General features: G+C 38.8%; 1 non-coding gene across 1 annotated transcript; it reads left to right on the top strand.

Moving 5' to 3' along the window:
* The first annotated feature begins 1400 nt into the window (after positions 1-1400).
* LOC117424859 (small nucleolar RNA U85) lies at positions 1401-1688 on the top strand. The gene has a single exon (XR_004547941.3). It is a non-coding gene; the product is annotated as a small nucleolar RNA U85 (small nucleolar RNA).
* The last annotated feature ends 9908 nt before the right edge of the window (positions 1689-11596 follow it).

Raw genomic sequence — 11596 nt, 5'->3', positions numbered from 1 at the left:
TGTTTACCATAGCCGTTGGGTACTGACGTGTGTCCCCGTGGATGCACGTAATATTGATTCCCGGAGACTCATCCAACTTGGAGGTCGGCACTAATTTCGCAGCAACCAGAGTGATCATGCTACCCGAATCAAGTAAAGCCATTACCTCAGTCCCATCAATCCTTACTTTACACATATGTTTGTTTACAGGAGTCTCCCCCACTGAAAAAGCAGTTATTACAGGACAGGAATACAGAACAGCAGACAGTGGGCAGCAATATGTCCCGGTTTATCACAGTTATAGCAAATGACTGGTCGGGGGGGGGGGGAAGAGTTATATCTCTGCCATTGTCCCGGACTTTCTACTGCTGTTTTTTTGTCAAATCCCCAGTCTCTTGATGTTTTTACAGCCCTAGGCTGCTCAACTACCCCAATATGCTTCGGAACAGTCTTACCCTGTCCGCTGACTTGCCAAGCCCTGGGGAACTGGCACCTTGTAGTCGATCGACTGATTCCGCTGTGAAGTATCGCTCCACAAGGCCGACCAAGCTGTCTGCGGTAAGTGCTTCATTCTGGCCTACCCAGCGTCGAACTTCTCGGGGTAGACTGCGTTGGAAGTGGTCCAGTACTACTGTCTCCACAATACCTGCAGCGGTGTTGGTCTCTGGTTGTAGCCACTTCCGGGCGAGGTGGATCAGATCGAACATCTGGGTCCGGGGTGGTAATCCAGGTTGGTACATCCAGTTGTGGAAGCGATGAGCCCTCACAGCTGGAGTAACACAGAGTCTGGTCAGAATCTCATTTTTCAATTTATCATAGTCATTGGATTCAATCAACTCTAGATCAAAATAGGCTTTCTGAGTGTCGCCCGTCAAGTATGGTGCGTGCAACCCAGCCCGTTGTGCTTTCGGCCATTTTTCCCTTTCTGCGGTTCTTTCAAAGGTTGTCAAATATGCTTCCACATCATCTTGTTTATTCATCTTCTGCAAATAATGGTTTGTTCGGATGGCGTTGGTCTCTGCAGGACGGGCTGTTCCCATGTTCTCAGCGAGGGTTTTCAGACTCTCCCTCACTTCTTTTTCAGGCTTCTCATTATTTCCTCTCAGTAGTTGGTTGGTCTCTTGTTGAGCCTGCAGTGTCTCCTGATATAAAGTATATTTATACAAAACCAAAAGCAGAACAGGGCTCATTGTAGACCACCAAGTTGTTCTTGAATGAAGTTTTTTTTATATATATGGTTGGTATGAATACATACCCTCCCTAACTCATTTAATAGTCTTCTAACAAAATAGTCCATCATTAAATGGATTTGATTGTAGTATGCATCATACAAGTAGCCCATTAGGATCATCACATGTCATGATGCATATTGAGACATGAGTGTATCGTTGCACCCCTAGTAACCTGTTAATGTTAGCCATGCCCGGTGTTGATTCCAAGGCGAATGTGACCTGATTGGCTCTGTGTATCGGCAGCTCTCACGTGACCCTCTCTAACAGGCCTGAAATCTTGGCAGGTGGTGCACAGTGTGGCTCGTTTGCTATAAGGGCAGGCCAAAAGTGAACAGCACCCCCTGGAGGTCTACTGTGTAAGTATCAGCAGTCTGACCACCGGGGGGAGGGGGGGCATGGGGGGGGAGTTGCAATGACACTGCCCAAACTCTGCACACCAGTCTGGAGTGAGCTCACTATTCTGGAAGTCTGAGGGCATCCTGTCTGCTTGATATGCTTTATTTAAAAGCAATATCTTATCTGCGGTATTCTTTGCAGATCAGGGATAGAAAGAGAGCAAGACTCCTGTTGCACAGTTAGATCCATTCCTGGTTTTACTAGGAGTAAGTCACACCTGAGCTTGTTACCTATACACTGTGGCTAATCAAGCTCGGATTAAAGTCTGGCATGGGTGAAGCTGCTTTGCCAAAGGAATCTTATTACCTAGTAAAGGCAGTTTCAGTTACTCAAACTTAAGTACAGTTCCAGTCATAATTGTAGCTGTTGTGTCTTACAAATCTATCTGTTTGTCTTTCTAGTCATTTCTATTCTGCAGAGGCTGCTTTGAAAGAGGAGACATTGGAGCTGCTGCTACAGGGTGAAAGCCATCTGAATTCAAGTTTAAACTTTCAGCAGTGTGGTTAAACATTTTAGTAGCAGAACTGAAGTAAGAGTCAAGTTTGAGCTAATCCCTTCATAATGAATGCTTTGCAATTGGAGTCTTTCCAACCCTGTGACCTAATCTGAACCCTGCATCTATTACAATGAAATGCAGGCTGACCGCAGCTGTATAGAAACCAATCCGCAATATCGGAATCCTGTGATGTGTGTAAAACGCTTATAGCTGGTGTTGCCTTGCTTTGCAATGTAGCCATTCACAATTTTGTCAGCGCTGTCAGTTGATTTAAACATATATGCAGGTGCAACTATACTGCCCAATTTTTGTCAACCTGCAGCTGCATTTTTCAATGCCTGTAGGTCTTTGACTCAAATCAAGCCAAGTATCTCAGCATAGCTGAGAAGTGTTTGAGGCCATTCTATTGTTTGAAGACAACTGTGTAGCACAGCGTGAATACCGTGCTTAATACGAAATTGTCAGTGAAATGAAATGCAATGTTTACCAGTTCTGGAAAAACATGGAAACGAGATTCCCAACTCTTGCTGTAATTGTTTTCTGCATACAAAAATGTACTTATGGATGACCGGCGCTCTGGAAAGACATCAAATGTACAACATGCTGTATCAGAATATGTAAACAAACAAAACATAAAATAACCGCAAACTACCACAGCAGAAGTAACAGATGCACGCAGAGACAGTCTTTTTGAACTTCAAACGTTATTTTTTTTAAAGGTATGTAAAACCTACAGTTTTTGTTATAGTTGTGTATGCTGTGAATCTTAAGATTTACAGGATTTAACCTGATGTTGTGAAAACCATAATAAATAAATGTTTAGATTAATTTTCCCTTTTTCCTACTTCTACACAGACTAATTGAATGTTTATGTAGGTAATGTATATTGTATTAAAAAAATAAACATAGTTGAATTTTCATCCCCGTGACTTCACACATTTCCCCCTTCCTCCATGATTTTGAACAAATTTATCATGACTGCACCGTAATTTTTAGTACAAAAAAATGTCACTCTCCATTTAAAAAGACCAAGGTTGGCTTGTCAGAAATATCGAGAGGAATCTACCACAGAATGGTCATGCATTAAAAGAAGTGGAGTGTCTCAATCTCACGCCTGCTGTGAATACTGCCGGACAGACTTCTCTGTGAAACATGGTGGACGTCATGACTGTATCACTCACATAGGTACGAAGAAACACCAGCAATAAGCAAAATCGGACACTTCCCATTACTGTATGTTTGCGCAAATGGGTTTTGAGGTTTAACTTGCTTTAAATAATTAATTAATTATTGTACACTACACAGCATTTTGTGTTTTGATATTTGCTGAGTAGTAAAAATGTAAATAAAAAACGATGTTAAATCTTTCTTGGTGTTGTTATTATAAAGTTTTGAGGTTGAGTATTTCAGTCCAGGTTTGATAGCACTTACTCTTCATTTCTAGTATTGAAATCCAGAATAATATTGGGGTTGTTAATTTCTAAATGCCATGTGTTTACAATTATCAAAATTTATAGATTGAACAGCAAAAATGAGGTAATTGGCTTGCCAGACCCTAAGAACCTTTTAATTTCTAGGGCTAGCAGCCCCTGGCCTTAAAAACGATATTTCCGCTACTATTTTCTACTTTCATAAGTTGGCATCTCTGTTTATAGGGGAGCTTGGTGTCTTGTTTCTATGAGGGATCCTCTACACCAGTGGTCGCCAATCTTTTAGTGCAAGAGAGCCAAACTGAATAGAAATTTAGAGCAAGTGGTTTGCGAAGAGCCATTTGTTACACCAAATCAAACCCTATACCCAGTAAAACAGACTCCAGGAATAGAAACACCAGTAAGAGCAAAGTGGACCTAAAAGAACAGTGAGGTAGTATGTGATGACAGAGTCAAGCAGTGGTAAATTTGTGTGGATGCTACCAGTACAATCTTAAAAAAAAAAAAAAAATATTATATATATATATATATATATATATATATATATATATATATATATATATTAGCTCAAAGAGCCAGCTGCCCAACGTGTCGATATGTTGAATCAAAACATTGGAGGTATTTACAGGTTTTTGACGGCATGACAACTACTTGTTATTGTTTACATTCAAATCCATGATTTATTATTACATGATGTAATGGTGTTCTATATATTGTGACATCATTTTAACTTCTATCTTTGAATCTGTATTAATTCTAATTAACACTACTTTATATAAACTTATATTTTTATTATATCATGCAATGCTGGCTCTGAGGATCAGTCTAGATTTGGCCTCCCCAGCGCATCAGTATGCACAACTTTTGAATGAATTTTGTTTATTTATTTAAATGTTATATATTTATTGAAGTTAATTAGTTCATTCTTTTCTGTTGAGTCCTGCTGGCATAATCGTGTTCAGTCTATATATTCAGTATATATATATATTGTTTTTGGTGTGTGTTAGTGAAAGTGACAGTCTTATTTGCTCATTCGAAGAGCCAGCTGTGGCCCGGGAGTCACAGGTTGGCGACCCTTGCTTGACGGTATTGAGAGGAACGGTAGTTCCTTGTACAAAAGAGAAAAACTACCAAGAGTCTCTATACAGCTCAAAGAGTTTAGCTGTTTTTACCATGTTGCAGCGGCAAAACTAAATCACTTAGAATTACCTTCTGTACCAGTATCAAAAGTCTGAAACTTTCTTGCATCAAATGTGAAAAAAAAACGTACATACCTCTTATACACAATGAGATAGAAGTTGTAAAACTAAGGTAAAATTGTTGTTGTTGTTGTTCTTCTTCTTCCTCTTCCGTCTACTTTTTAAGGGTGTGTAGCGACTATTCAAACACAAAAGCTAAATAACTGGACATCTACCAATCATGTGATTCCACATGTTGATCGACGTCAAAACAAACCAGGGTATGCAAGCAGTTTGATATCCACACCATTTATATTAAACAATTTATTTATGTTTTAAAACAGCACATACAGACGTGCTCAAATTTGTTGGTACCCTTACAGCTCATTGAAATAATGCTTCATTCCTCCTGAAAAGTGATGAAATTAAAAGCTATTTTATCATGTATACTTGCATGCCTTTGGTATGTCATAGAATAAAGCAAAGAAGCTGTGAAAAGAGATTAATTATTGCTTATTCTACAAAGATATTCTAAAATGGCCTGGACACATTTGTTGGTACCCCTTAGAAAAGGTAATAAATAATTGAATTATAGTGATATTTCAAACTAATTAGTTTCTTTAATTAGTATCACACATGTCTCCAATCTTGTAATCAGTCATTCAGCCTATTTAAATGGGGAAAAGTAGTCACTGTGCTGTTTGGTATCATTGTATGCACCACACTGAACATGGACCAGAGAAAGCAAAGGAGAGAGTTGTCTGAGGAGATCAGAAAGAAAATAATAGACAAGCATGGTAAAGGTAAAGGCTACAGACCATCTCCAAGCAGCTTGATGTTCCTGTGACAACAGTTGCAAATATTATTAAGAAGTTTAAGGTCCATGGAACTGTAGCCAACCTCCCTGGGCGCGGCCGCAAGAGGAAAATCGACCCCAGAGTGAACAGAAGGATAGTGCGAATGGTAGAAAAAGAACCAAGGGTAACTGCCAAAGAGATACAAGCTGAACTCCAAGGTGAAGGTACGTCAGTTTCTGATCGCACCATCCGTCGCTTTTTGAGCGAAAGTGGGCTCCATGGAAGAAGACCCAGGAGGACTCCACTTTTGAAAGAAAAACATAAAAAAGCCAGACTGGAATTTGCTAAAATGTATATTGACAAGCCACAATCCTTCTGGGAGAATGTCCTTTGGACAGATGAGTCAAAACTGGAGCTTTTTGGCAAGTCATATCAGCTCTATGTTCACAGACGAAAAAATGAAGCTTTCAAAGAAAAGAACACCATACCTACAGTGAAACATGGAGGAGGCTCGGTTATGTTTTGGGGCTGCTTTGCTGCGCCTGGCACAGGGTGCCTTGAATCTGTGCAGGGCACAATGAAATCTCAAGACTATCAAGGCATTCTGGAGCGAAACGTACTGCCCAGTGTCAGAAAGCTCTGTCTCAGTCGCAGGTCATGGGTCCTCCAACAGGATAATGACCCAAAACACACAGCTAAAAGCACCCAAGAATGGATAAGAACAAAACATTGGACTATTCTGAAGTGGCCTTCTATGAGTCCTGATCTGAATCCTATCGAACATCTATGGAAAGAGCTGAAACTTGCAGTCTGGAGAAGGCACCCATCAAACCTGAGACAGCTGGAGCAGTTTGCTCAGGAAGAGTGGGCCAAACTACCTGTTAACAGGTGCAGAAGTCTCATTGAGAGCTACAGAAAACGTTTGATTGCAGTGATTGCCTCTAAAGGTTGTGCAACAAAATATTAGGTTAGCGGTCCCATCATTTTTGTCCATGCCATTTTCATTTGTTTTCTTATTTACAATATTATATTGAATAAAAAATCAAAAGCAAAGTCTGATTTCTATTAAATATGGAATAAACAATGGTGGATGCCAATTACTTTTGTCAGTTTCAAGTTATTTCAGAGAAGATTGTGCATTCTTCGTTTTTTGTGTAGGGGTACCAACAAATTTGAGCACGTCTGTATCGCAGGAAAAAAAATACCATGGTTTGAACTTGCAACGTAACGTTCTTGAAGAGCACATGACCTTAGCCAGCTGCGCCACTGCGCAGTTGTTGAAATACGTTCATTTTTTAAGCTTACATCCAACCCTGACCAGCTTTCGCTGAAAACCTGAAGGTTCTGCTTGATTCTAGAAATTTTCGATTTCCTGTTTGAAAATTTCTAGTTTCCTGTTTGTTTGGTAGATACCATAGAATGGAATTGTACACAAGAGTGGCATGTAGCTTCATTATCTAATAAATTGTAGTTCCTCAATTAATTAAAAATAAATAAAGGAATAATTTATTTGGTATTCATAAATAAATGATTTAAACAAATGCATAGAGGAATAAATACATTTAGAAATAAATAAATTTAGAAATGAATACATGTTTATATTATAAACATGTATAAATAAATTAATAAATAGCAAGCTAGAAAACTACATGTCATATTAATTCATTTGGCTGATGCATTTATCCACAGCAATTGACATTTATATACCTATATAAAAAGTACGGAAGCCCTGAACCGCAGATGAAAAAAAAAAAACACAGATTATCTCGTACGTATGTGATAAGTTTCACTACGTACGATATAGTTTCACGTACGTAATAGATAAATTTCACGTACGTACGTGATAAATTTCACGTACCTGATAATCTCTAAAACCATGACGGATTTCGATACAGTGCGTCATAATGTAACTAATCTTGACCCAGACCTTCCTAAAGGCGTGCTTGGTGCATAGGGTAAATTGAGATGTATATATATATATTTTAATAACGTATAGTATAGTATTATATTCACTGTGTTTATTATAATAATTAAGCTTATGATTCGTCATATTGCTATTGATATTTAATGTGCTGTATTCCCGAAATGGTTTTGTTAGGGTTTTCTCATAACACACATTTGTTTCTGTATTATGTATGGGTGACTGTGGCAATGTGCTCCGCCCCTGTGTGCAATTCTGTGTTGTATGTTGCGTGTGGTGTGTTAATGTTGGTGTATAAATATGGCTGCATGGGATATAAATGGGTGTGTGCAGCACGAGTTATTTAAAATGTATAATTGTATTTAGGCACGGGATTGCACATCACTTCACGTGCATTTAAAGTATATAATATGTGAGCACGAGGTTGCACATAATTAATTCACGTGCTGGGATTCAAGTGAATAATTAATTAGTAATTGAATCCCGGCACAACAGTATATATAGATGCACGTTTTACTCACTCGGGGTTGTGTGTTCGGTGAGTGGAGAACGGGTGTGGAGAGGAGGTAAACGATAAAAAAAGAATAATAATAAGAAGAAGAAGTGGTGTTTGGACTCACCGTGTTTGTTCGTCCCTGTTTGTTAGTGTCTGTTCGTTTTGTTTGTCTGTTTATTTTGGCTAAAGTGCCGCGTCCTGTGTTTTGTTCAAACCTTTTTATTTATAATAAACCGGCGCAAGCAAGCGCCTTCATCATTTCACCTCATCTGTCCTGTCTGTGTTATTTATCTTCTGGTTCTGACATCACCACTCAGCCAGCCATGTGACAGTGACCCATGATGAATACTGGTATCTTTATTGAAGTCTTCGCAATTAACAGCTTTGTAGAGTCGTTATTGTAGTTTTGCGTCTGTAGTTCAGGCAGTAGTTGCAGCTTTTTGTAAATGCGTTCGATCCCTGTAGATCTGGTATGTGTATGTCACAGATCGTAAATACACGGAGCACAAAAGCGTATAGGACTAACCGTCTAAGTTTCTGTTTATGGGTGAATATATATATATATATATATATATATATATTTGGTATATACGAATTGGTACAAGATTGTCCAGTCAGTTGAAAGTAAGCATTAATGTATGTGCACATTCGTTACTTTACAGTAGTTTGGTGTGCCGATATTTGTTTATTGCACTGCATTTACTGCAGAGGGCATTCTCTCTGTATTCATTGTATTCATTCATTCATTCAAAATTAAGATAATAAGAAAAACGTTTCTGGCAACAGCATTCAGTATATGTGATACATGTACTTAGTAAGCCGTGCTGTGTGGGTGTTTCATAGTATCGCGCAAATAGTATTTATTTGGTTGGTTGGTTTGTTTGCACTCATGTAACTAGTAATAGTGGCGAACGGTTGATGTGGGGGACATTTTCCATAACGTACTCCCAAAAATAAATAAATAAATAATAACTTGGTGCCCCTCCCTCACAGAAAAAGATACATATTTGTATTTAGTACATATTCAGGCAACTTGTAAAGACAATATAAACACTTTCTCCTAAAAAAAAAAAGTGTTTAAACAAAGATGTTATGCCAGATGTGGCAGTAGTTTGCTCTGCTTCATACACCAGTCTTGCTGGAACAGAAAGTTTCTTACATTTAAATTCCTAGCTGACTTCTTCAAATTCCTCTGTAGACTTTCCCTGTACATTTCTATATTCATGTTGCCTTCTATTATTACAAGTACACACCAAACGTTAATTCTGTGTGCTCCATGTTTCATGGTGGGTTGCAGATACTCCTCTATACAAGTTACATTTGGATTAATCTGACCGAATTACTTTGCTTGGAAAAGCTTCTGGCTTCTGAAAATACCTTTGGGCAAAATATTTTCTTCTTGTTGATTGAACTGATGAAGGGCTTCTTTTTAGCAATCCATCCATTAAATCCCTTCTCTACACTCTATTCTTACTGTTTGTTTGACACCTTAACACCATATTCCTCAACTAGCTCCTGCACAATATCTGAAGCACTCACTTTTCTGTTTCTGCCTAAATAATTGTTTGAAATCATCGGACATAAAATCTTTGTCTAAAAACTTTAATATGGGAGAAAAAGTGTTAATATTTGCTTTGCAGGTTGCCTAAATACAGCATGTCTCAAAACAAAATTATACACAATTCAATCATCAAGAATTCAGAGATATTGCTTGACAGTGTTGACTGTTGTTTCCTTAGAAAGCCAACAGTAATGCCATGTGCCTGAGAGTTGTTGATGCCTGCGCTGCCATCTCACCCGACACATGTGCACACGTGTGTTGCTCTGTTGCTGGCCACTATAATAAGTACCTCGATATCAATGGTGGCCACTTTGAACATCTACAGTAGTGTACATCGTAAGTTATGCTTCTTGCTTTCCAATAAAATAAGAATCAGTACAGTAGATAACATGTCTGTATTTCTGATGATTAAATTGTCTATACATTTTTTGAGACACCCTGTGTATACTAAATACAAATTAGTAGTTTTTTCTATGCAATATTTAGATGTTAATATGAAAAATTGCAACAACAAAAAACAGCAAACGTGGCACTGTCTGAATAATTGTTATAATCACTGCATATAATTTACCTAAAATTGTTCATTACTATGTAATTTAGCATAAACAACCCTATGATATCTGGATCTTCTATATTGTTATTAACTACCACTACTATTACTACTACTATTTTTTATTTATCATAATTTTTATGTATAATAGTATTATAAATATACTTAAATAGAATCAATTCCGTTTATAAACTTAAATTCTGTTTATGTCCTTGAAACTTTAGATTATATATTAGCCTTTAGGCGTAATCCGGGGGATGACGTAAAGGGCTCTCTCCCGCTTTGCGCTGCTTTTTTCTTATCCTAACTAAATCCTTTTCTTTAAGTCTTACCTTCCCTCCGTGGCGTCCTGCCCGGTAGCGTCCGTCGATCTCTTCCGGGTGGAAGCTTATCCCAGTTCAGCCTCATTTAGTATTTCCAGCCAACCACACAATGCAGCGCTCGCCTCGTCAATTATTAGGGCATGGCCAGCGCTGCTCCACGTATGTTATTGCCTGTCCCTCCTGTCTATCTCTCTTTTTTCTACTTTAACCCAGCACTATTTCCGCATCCTTGTCTGTTGTTTGTTTTTTGTTGTTCGCTCCTTTCACTGCAGGCCATTTCTCTGCTCAGCGCTCGCAAGATAGTATCAGCTATTTACCTACCTGCTCAGTCTGCGCCGTTCAAAGCTCAGTGACATTCTCAGCTTGGTCTGTGTTTTCATCAGAAAGACCAACGTCCAACGTCACTGCTGTACTGCAACTCTTTCCCACCGGCGCCTCACGGACCATGGTTACCACGGCAACGCCTCATCGAGTGAATACTGGGAGTGGTAAGTTGCCATGGCGACCAGGCAGCTTTAACAGTCAATGCGAGCCTGTGCCTCACTACTGCAATCTTCTGGTTCCTGCTGCTGCGCTTTTGCAACATGAGAGCTTCAACTCGCCGAATTGTGACATCTAAATACTGCAGGCTCCTCTTCTATACCTACGTTAACTTACTTATATCAAAACTAACTGTTCTAAAGCAAATGTTTTGTACATAGACGAGGATTTTAATCGCATTAACCAAATATATGCTACCCTGCTTCACTGAAGCCAATAGTTTCAATTCCAATCACAACCTCTAGATGGCAGCATAACACCACAAGCGCTACATAATTTAAGCTGATTTGCTATCGCTGCGAATCTCGCACACTTCAAACTTTCTATCAATTCCTGCAGTTCGTTGTCATTCCAAGGGATTCTCAGTACCCTCCTGCCTCAACCTCTTTTGCTACATTATATTAACTTGAATTTTTCAAATCCAAACCCCTCCCCTTGAGTACCTCGTCATGAAGCCAAGCTTATCAGCTTTCTGAGATGTTAAGAATCCACCGTCACATTAATTTTCCAGCTTCCCTGCATCAGGCCATTCCTGCAACCTTCTTGTTCCTGGATTTGCACTTCCTCATTTGCCCCCAACTTCATCAAGGCACTTTAATATAACTTTTAAAGTCAATTTTATTCAATTTGAGCTACCAGTCACATACAGAAACTATGTGCTACGATTATCAACATTTCCGTCAAGCGTCCTCCTACC

The sequence above is a fragment of the Acipenser ruthenus genome, chromosome 19 (genome assembly GCF_902713425.1).
Source record: "Acipenser ruthenus chromosome 19, fAciRut3.2 maternal haplotype, whole genome shotgun sequence".
In the NCBI taxonomy this organism is placed as follows: Eukaryota; Metazoa; Chordata; class Actinopteri; order Acipenseriformes; family Acipenseridae; genus Acipenser; species Acipenser ruthenus.
This window is presented reverse-complemented; position numbering and strand designations above follow the sequence as displayed.